The following is an 8,862-nucleotide window of genomic DNA, read 5'->3' as shown; positions in this document are numbered from 1 at the left end:
ATAGCTGCTTGGGGATTAGGAAAGTTGGGACAAAAATGAATAAAGTAGAAACTTAACTACTTGTAGTTGTAGAGAAATAGAGAAGGCGGCTTGTGTACTCTCTGCTGTCACAGAGAGTAAGAGAAGAGAAGAGAAAGGAAAGAGAGGCTTTGAGTACTGAATTCATTCCAGCAGCCTGGATGAGGTACCTAGAATATCTGTTAGTGAGACAGAAAGAAAATATATGGATCTTAGCAAAGCCCAGAGGGCTAGTTTAATCTGAGAGAACTCAGAAATTTTGGACAAATTGCAGAGAGGGGATTTTGATGCCAAGCTTAGCAATTCAGATCAGATTAAAGTTGAGCTAAGAATTAGTGAAAAGGTACTTAGTTGTACCTTAGATGTGTATTTCTTTAAAACCTGCTCTAAAATATAATCTTTGAGATCATCTATTTAAACATGGCTGTTAGTATCTCAAATATAGAAGACAATTCTGTTTCCACTTAGCACTTTCATTCTGAAGGAATTTATGCTAGAAGACAAGGAAACATTATTAGGTGGCTGCAAGTGTAGCTGTTTTTGACGTAACAGTGGCGGGAAAATAAGTCAGTAAAGAGGTCTAATAAGTCTATAAAGAGAAAGGTGTTAGTAGAGGTCTACTTCTGAATGGCAGGCAAAGCCAAAGGTTTTTTGTTTGAATCAGGTGACTGTACAGGACTGCCACTTGGTGGCAGCATTCTTAAAACGTGTGTACTAGTTTTCGAGTTGGAGTGATGAATAAAGTTCTTTTAAAAGTTGAAAGTGTGAAATAAAGGTTATGAAGTGACAAAAAAAGTTATAGCAATAGTGCTTGAATGGCTTAAACATGGCCAAGAAAATATAAAGTATCTGTTGTGCTACTAAGAATGAACACAGGGCTGGAAGAGATGTTTCCCCCCTATATTTTGTCTAGTTCTTTAAATTGTGTCTATTTATTCATTTTTTAAAGTTGTTACTTTCCTTCCCTTTTTGGGGAATGGGGAGAAAAAAACAAGTTATGATTAATCAACCTTTTGTAGACCGGAGAAATTATTTCCTCTTTTGGCTCTTTAATCACTGGATCACAGCCTTTAAGTGTGGGAAAATGTGGATATTTACTTTACTCGAGAGGAAAAATATTTCAATGTCAGAAGAGATGTTTTTTGTTTGGTGGCTTGTTTTTGTTCTTAACATGAAAATCCATGGGTTGAACTAAATGAACTGTCGATTTGCTTTAGGCCTACTTCAGAGTATTTTGGTGTTTCGGATTTGTCTAGTTCAGTAATATGAGAAAAATATATAGACCAATATTAACTGAACCAAGGTATGGCACCGGGTCTAGATTTGGAGGAGAGAAGTATTTCAGTTGGTGACGTCACTGAAAATGTTAATATTTGTGTTTACTGCATTTTACCTTAGTTTTGTGCTCCTATTTTGGTAGATTTAAGTTTCTCATAGGAAATAACAGGAATGTTGAGAATATAAATGTAGAGATATAAAGCATCTTTAATTAACAATATCTTGAAATAAGTTATTTTATTTTTGCTGCTGTTTATTAAAACATGCTCAATACCTCTTAGTCTTTTTCTATACTGTATCACATGATGATTTGTAATCCTAAATTTATTGGGCTCTTATAATCTCTTCTTTCTCTATGACAAATGAGAACCTGAGACACAGAATATCAGTGCCTGGCTCACTAGCAGCCACCTTCTTCAGGTAGCAGCAGGCTCAGGTTGACAAATTCTGTTCACAAATCAAGCATAGAATTATTATCTAGAGGTAATTGTTGGGTAATACTTTGATATGTTATAAGGACTTACCATGTGTTTGACCTTGAGTACCTTCTAAACCATCCCACAATAAAGTGAAAACCTGAAAAGTCTCTGATCATATTCTGAGGTCAAGCCATTGTGCCTCAGTGAGAAATGTCCTCCGAAATGAAGGGGAAAATATTAAGCCAGCATCATCTTTAAATTCTACCCTTCTTCTGCCTTGTGAGAGGGTGGCATAATTCATGTCATGGGGTCAGAAATGTTGACACTGCATCCCTTCCCTGAGCTGATCCTAATGGGTGTTTGGAAAGCATGAGGCCTGGAGCAGATATTGCAAGATGTGCAGAAGCTTTGGGTGTGGCCAGAGTCCAGCCTGGGGTGTAGACTATAGAGAATGGACTTATTCTGCAAAATAAAATACAAGGATTTTTTTTTTTTTAAAGTAACTAGAGGTGGGAAGAGAGAGGAGAGCCATGCAACATGACAGAGTGACTAAATCGTACAAGAGAAATTGGGGTTTAACATTAAATTGTACCTTATTTGCAACACTGTGTTGCAAACATCCCACATTACTACAGATCTTCAGTAAGATCCCCAATGCATACACATTCTTTGGGAGAGTGGTCTTAGTTTTGTGGCAATCAAGAAGGGTGCTGGGTTTTCGGCCAGTGTTGTTACAAAGCATGGAGAAAGGGGACTACCATGGAGGTTGGGCTGTATGAGATTGAGGCTGATCATCTCCTAGCAGCTGGCGCTCAGATCAGAATTGTCTGTGAACTCCAGCGAATGTGTGACATATTGGAGAAGACAAGAAATAGAAGCCCTGGGCCTCAAGTTTAGATAGATGAGAGAGAAAGAGAGAGAGAGACAGACAGACAGAGAGACAGAGATAGACAGAGAGAGACAGAGAGACAGAGACAGACAGAGGTAGAAACTTCCACCAGTATGTGACTGCATGTGTTGAGAGCCCTCGCTGTCCTTTGTTCCATGTTAGGTACTATGCAGTGATAGAAGAATAACACTTGTGCCTTGCCCCCAAAGAGCCCATGAGCCAAGTTGGGAAAATCAATTTATCATATGATATGGTAGCAGTATTACTTCATATTTTCTAATATAGTAAAACCAGAAAATACTGAAGCAGAAGCAGCTTGGGAAAAATCGAGAAAGTGGTATCTTTGTGGCTTTTTTTCTAAGTAGAATTAGAGTCAGCAAAATGATGGAAAACTTCAGGGTCATGAATGAAGCTTTGTGTCTCTATAGAACTTTCCTCTTTCCCCAGGCTTCCTCAGCAAACTCTAGGATTCTAAAGAACATTCAGAATTAGCAATTGCTATGATGACTTGGAGGAACTACCATTTGATACCAACCCAATAGTGACACAGAAAGCTAACATTTGCTTGCAGCTTGATTTATCTAAGCATTTTGCAATTATTAATATTTAATTTCCAGAGAAATACTGATGAAGTAGATACCACTGTTTCCTCATTTTATAGATGAAAGCTCAAAGAGGTTAAGCAAACTGTTGAAAGTCATACAGCCAGTTGACAACTAAAATTCATTGGTCATCCCTTTGGTTGGTCAGTTCATGTCATTGTTTCTTTACAGGGGTGGCACCACCCTCCAAGAGATGTTTGGAATTTTTTGTAAGCACTTTTTGGTTGTCACAATGGTCAGTGGGCAGGAGCAGCAATGCAGACAATCTTAAGCTACAGAGAACTATCCTGTATCCATATGGCTTATAAATATCCCATTGGATATTCCCGGAGGTAAAATACACATGATTAACCAACATACTGTATCACTCTGCATTTGTAGCAATTCATTCTCAGTAATTTGCTCTAAAAAGGCAAGAATCTGATGATTTTTTGTTTGTTTGTTTGTGCGTGTACCTTCCAGGGTAGCTGTGTCCCAGCAGTTACACATTGAAATCCATATATTTTTTGCATGCATCAGCCATCATTTACTTGTCTTTTACATGATAGCTAGGACATATTTAAATTTTTAAATTAGGTGTATAGGTGGGCTATGTTACCTGTAAATTTTATTTTAAAAGAGGAGAGAAGATACTTCAAAATATTTGTTACAAGAGTGAGGCACTGTGGATGTCAGAGATCAAACTGATGGTACCACTGAGACCACTACTCTCAGGTGAGAGATTACAAAGTGATGGCTCACAAGCCAGATTGAGCCCACAGGCATATTTGGTATGATCCACAGAATATTCCAAAAGGTGTTCAAATATATTGCCAACATTAGAACAAGACTTTCAGAAAACTTCTGCATTTTTGATTTCTTTTGGAAATTCTCACAGTCTAGCAATACAAGGACCTAAATGGTCATGGCCACCCCATGCCCTTTGGAGGGACATCAGCTCTCTAAATTGGCGTGGTCCTAACCTGGCCAGCTTGACTCACGGAAGTTTAGTCCCCGGGGGCAGCTACAGCATGACTCTTAGACACAGGGTGACTTATTTGGATTGTGCTTCTGGTCACCCCTCTTTTTCGTTCTGCATGGTATAAGTTGTGCTGAAAAGACTAGAATCCAGCTTCCTTCATCTGCAGTGCAGATGCTCCACCATAAGACTCCCTTACCTGCTCAGTGCACCCAGCTATCTAGTGCATGCCTGCAAGTGGCTGCTGCCCACTGTGATTTGGCCTCAGACTTGTGGATTAGACATGAGAGGTTTTGCTATCCGTGCCTAGCCTCCTGAATCATCCTCTCCCCAAAAGTCCCCATAGTTAATCATGATTTATAAGTACCCCGTTCCCTTTCATATTTTTTTGTCATGTTAATTTGGTGTTTGGATTTTGAAGTTAATGTTAAAAGAGATGAAGCCTAATAGTTGAGAACTTTTTTTTTTTTCAAGCAAGCAGAAAAACACTGCTGAGAAAGGGAACATGAAATACCCCTAAATTCATTTACTATAATTTTCTCCTACACAGATTTAAATTATTATTGTTTTCTGGCTATAGAGAATGAAGAAATAATTAAGGTCTAAAACATGGACTGTGTAGAGGGAATTATGAATGCCACATGTCTGCAATTGAAACTAGATAAATTTTGAAACCAAATTAATTGAGCGTATAGTAAGAGGCTCTGAAAGTTTAGGAAGTGAATGGTAAGGCAACTTATTTTTTATTTTGCTTTATTTTTGTATTCCTAAACTTGTCTTTGGTATCTCCTTGATGATTTGTTCTGTGGGAGGCAGGCCTAGTTGGGGACAGCCTCTCTACCTGTTGGAATCTTGCACAAAAAATCAGACAGGCTTGGGTAGATTCTCTCCTCCCGGCTAAGGAGAGGCCTGGTTGGTGCAGTAACCAGCACCCCTGCTTCACTAATAATAGTCTGGTGGCTTAGTCACTCCTGAGAATAAATACTCCGCCCTGTTTGAAAACACAAGGAGAAAAGAGGAGAAAAGTATACAGTTAGAGATGAAGTTAAAACTCCCTTTTGATAAATGCTCTCACATTTCATGGGTCAGACCTCACTGACCAAGTCTGTCAAACAGGAAATTGTCATAGTGAGCAAACTGTGTCTTCTCATTGCCTGTGACCAAATCAAGGCTTTTAAAAAATAAGCATTTGATAATGTCTGTTGAAGGAATCAGTGACCAATGAAAACTGGTTAGCTTTAATCTCTCAAGATATTATTCAGTATTATTATTCAGCTTTATTCAATAACTCATTTATCCATCTGACAAAAGTATGCTGAATATCCACTCTGTTCCATGTGTGGGCATTGTTCCAGCTGCTAGGGATAGAGGAGTGGGTAAGACAGGTTCATGCCCTCAATTTCAGGAGACACAGAATAGACCAGGAAGCAACTACACAGGCATATACAGATAGGAGGAGGTGCGCTGAGCAAAATGAAGCAAGGGCTGTGGGAGCAAATGACTGGAGATGGGGCTAATTTGGATTGGGTATTCAGGGAAGGTTGCAGAGATGAGAAGAGATTTGAGAAGATTTGAATAAAAAGGAGTCAGGGATGCAAATATCTGGGGATACAGAACTCCAGGGAGGGGGAACAGCACGTGTCCCAAGGTAGGAGTGAATCTGGTGTGTTCAAGGAACCAAAAGAAAGCTGGAGAATCAAGGAGAGTGGAATGAAATGAGATGGGAGAGGCAAAGGTAGGTCATGAGAAGAATCTGACAGAAAACCGCAGTAGGAAACCTTGGAAGGCTCCAAGCAGGGAATATCATGGTGGAACTACTCTTTCCTAAGATTAGTTGAAATGTAAATGGATAAATGCATTGTGGTGTATTCATGCAATGGGATATGCTATAATAGAGAAAACAAATGAACTACGAATCTGTACTTGTAACATGGATAAATCTCAAAAACATAATGTTGAGTGAAATAAGTAAACCACAGAAGAACATGCACAGCAGTATTCCATTTATGTGAAGTTCTAAAGCAGACCAAATTAGGCCATAAACTTTGGGGAAACAATTTGGGTTCACAAAAACCTAAAAATAAATAGCATCTTTCCTTAGTACGTCTCTCTATATAAATGCATAGAAAAAAGACTAGACTGATAAAAACCCAAAACTTATGACCGTGGGTACCCCAGAAGAGGGAAATTGAATGAATGGGAGTAGAGGGGATGGTCAAGAAATATTTAAACCTTATCTATAGTTTTTGAACTTTACATTGTATTAGTTTCCCGTGGCTGCTGTAACAAGTTACCACAAACTTGGTGGCAAAAAGCACATACGTTTATTCTCTCACAGTTCTAGAGGCCAGAAACCCAAAATCAGTTTCACCAGGCTGAAATCAAGGTGTTGGCAGGGCTGTGCGTCTAAGGGGAATTTGTTTCTTGTCTGTTCCAGGCTTCTTGTGGCTGCCGGCATTTTTGGCTTGTCTGTCTCACTCCAACCTCTGTCTCCGTGGTCACATCACTTTCTCCTCTTCTGTGTCTGTCTACTCTCTCTCTCTGCTTTTCTCTTTTAAGGACATTAGTGAAGATATTTAAAGCCCACTTGGGTAATACAGGATCATCTCATCTAGTTCATTTGACGATCCTTAATTACATCTGCAAGGACCTTTTTTCCACATATAGTCACATTTACAGGTCCAAGGTTAAAACATGGATATCTTTTGGGTGGGCATTTTCAGCCTCCCACGGTACATTTATGTACTTGTTGCATAATTAAAAAGAAAAAAAAATTTTCTGAAGGGTGGGTAAAAAACAATACCCCTGGCTGCTATGTGAAGACCAAGTAGGAGGTCATTGGACTTGTCCAGGTGACAGGTGACAGTAGCCTGGACTTGGGAGGTAGGGATGGAGATGAGGAGAGTGGAAGAAATTGTGATAAAATCTGGAGATAGATTTTAGGAGTGACTGGTGGGTCAGATGCAGAGGAGGAGGGACAAAGGAAGAAATAGGACGACTTATACATTATGGCTTGAGAAACTAAGAGGTGCTGTGTACTGAGATGGAGAACATGTAGGGAGGGGCAGTTTTGGAGGGACATTTGGGAACTTCAGCTATAAGACACTGGTAAATATTGCTAAATATATTTTCAGCCTTTGGAAAAATGCTCAGCATTACTGAGCCAAGAGAGTTTAGCATTTTAATAAATTGAGCAATTTCTCATTGTGGGCTACCGAAGTCTAGGAAAGAGGTTTGGTAAGATCCCAAGGAAGGCAGAAAGTTTAGTAGATGGTTTGCAGAGCACCTGACCCCTTTGGCAGATTGAGTGACGCAGGAAGAATTCTAGACAATGACCGCTGAAATGAGAACAGACGGAAGTGGGTTGGTCTTAGGTTCTGAGGTCTTTAGGTAAGCTTTCTTAAACTTGAACCCTGATATTTGCTCTGCACAGAGATAGTTCTTATTTTGCAGCTTCCACCTGTGTACGTAATGACAGAACAAAGGAAGATTCTATTTGCATCTTCTCACCTCTCCCCTCCCACCCGATAGAAACACTTTATAGAAAACAAATTGTTTTATTTTGCAAATTCTGTACTCTCTGGCCTAGTAGGGGCTTTGGAGTCAGACAGATGCAGATCACAGGTATGGAGAGTGGCTCTGCCGTCTGCCACGTGACCCTGAGCTCATTACCCAGTCTCTCCAGGCCTGCACTTCCTCGTGGGATTGTTGTGAAGGTCAGATATGTGCTCGGTAAATGTTTGATGTTATTACCATTATCAGCTCAGCTTCCTAGCCTTTGGATGTCTCCCTGTAATTTACTTTATTTAGAAATGCTAAAAGGTAACATTTCCTTCATAATAAAAACAAGCCAAAGACAATTCAGGTACCTTTTTTTTCTCTACCCTGTGCAAAGTCTACCTTTAAAGATTGTCCATAAATGAACAATTGTAATATTTCTACAAATGGCTTAAACATTTTCTGTTCTAATAGTTATTCTTTTTCTACTCTGCCCAGATAGACTCAGCTGCAGTTATCTGGAAAATGATTGCAAACTAACCCACTTGCTTTGGCTTGATTTCTCTAGATCCCTGAGGCAAAAATGGGGATAATTACTGAGGGGGATTATCAGGGAACAGTGATATCATCACCTAACCCTTCTCTAGGATTCCTTAGTGCAGACTTTGCAAACAAATCAGCAGAGAGCCTGTGAAATTACATTTGGTGTGAGTGTTTTTTGTTTCTAAAGCTAAATAATGGCATGATCTCTTTGGCCCCTACCCACTCCTCCCACTTTTTTTTTTTTTTTTTAAGACGGAAAATATAGCAGGAAATTCCATGCAATCATTGCTTTCGTATGAATTAACCAAACAGGGTCTGGCCTAAGTTTGCAAATGAAGACAATCCAAACTGAATTTGGAAACATCATATTTGTAAACAAGTAGCTGAAATAAATGACAGTTGTTTAAGGATAAAAGACATGATTACAGAAGGAACAGCTTTAACCATCATGAAGTGTTCGTTCTTTTCTTTCTTCCCTTCCCTTCCCCTTCCCTTCCCTTTCTTTTTCCCCTTCTTTCTTTTCTTTCTTCCTTCCTTCCTTCCTCCTTCCTTCTCTCTCTCTTTTCCTTCCTTCCTTCCTTCCTTCCTTCCTTCCTTCCTTCCTTCCTTCCTTCCTTCCTTCCGTCCTTCCTTCCGTCCTTCCTTCTTTCCTTTCTT

Source organism: Pteropus alecto, unplaced genomic scaffold, assembly GCF_000325575.1.
Source record: "Pteropus alecto unplaced genomic scaffold, ASM32557v1 scaffold131, whole genome shotgun sequence".
NCBI lineage: Eukaryota > Metazoa > Chordata > Mammalia > Chiroptera > Pteropodidae > Pteropus > Pteropus alecto.
Note: the sequence above shows the minus strand (reverse complement) of the source record.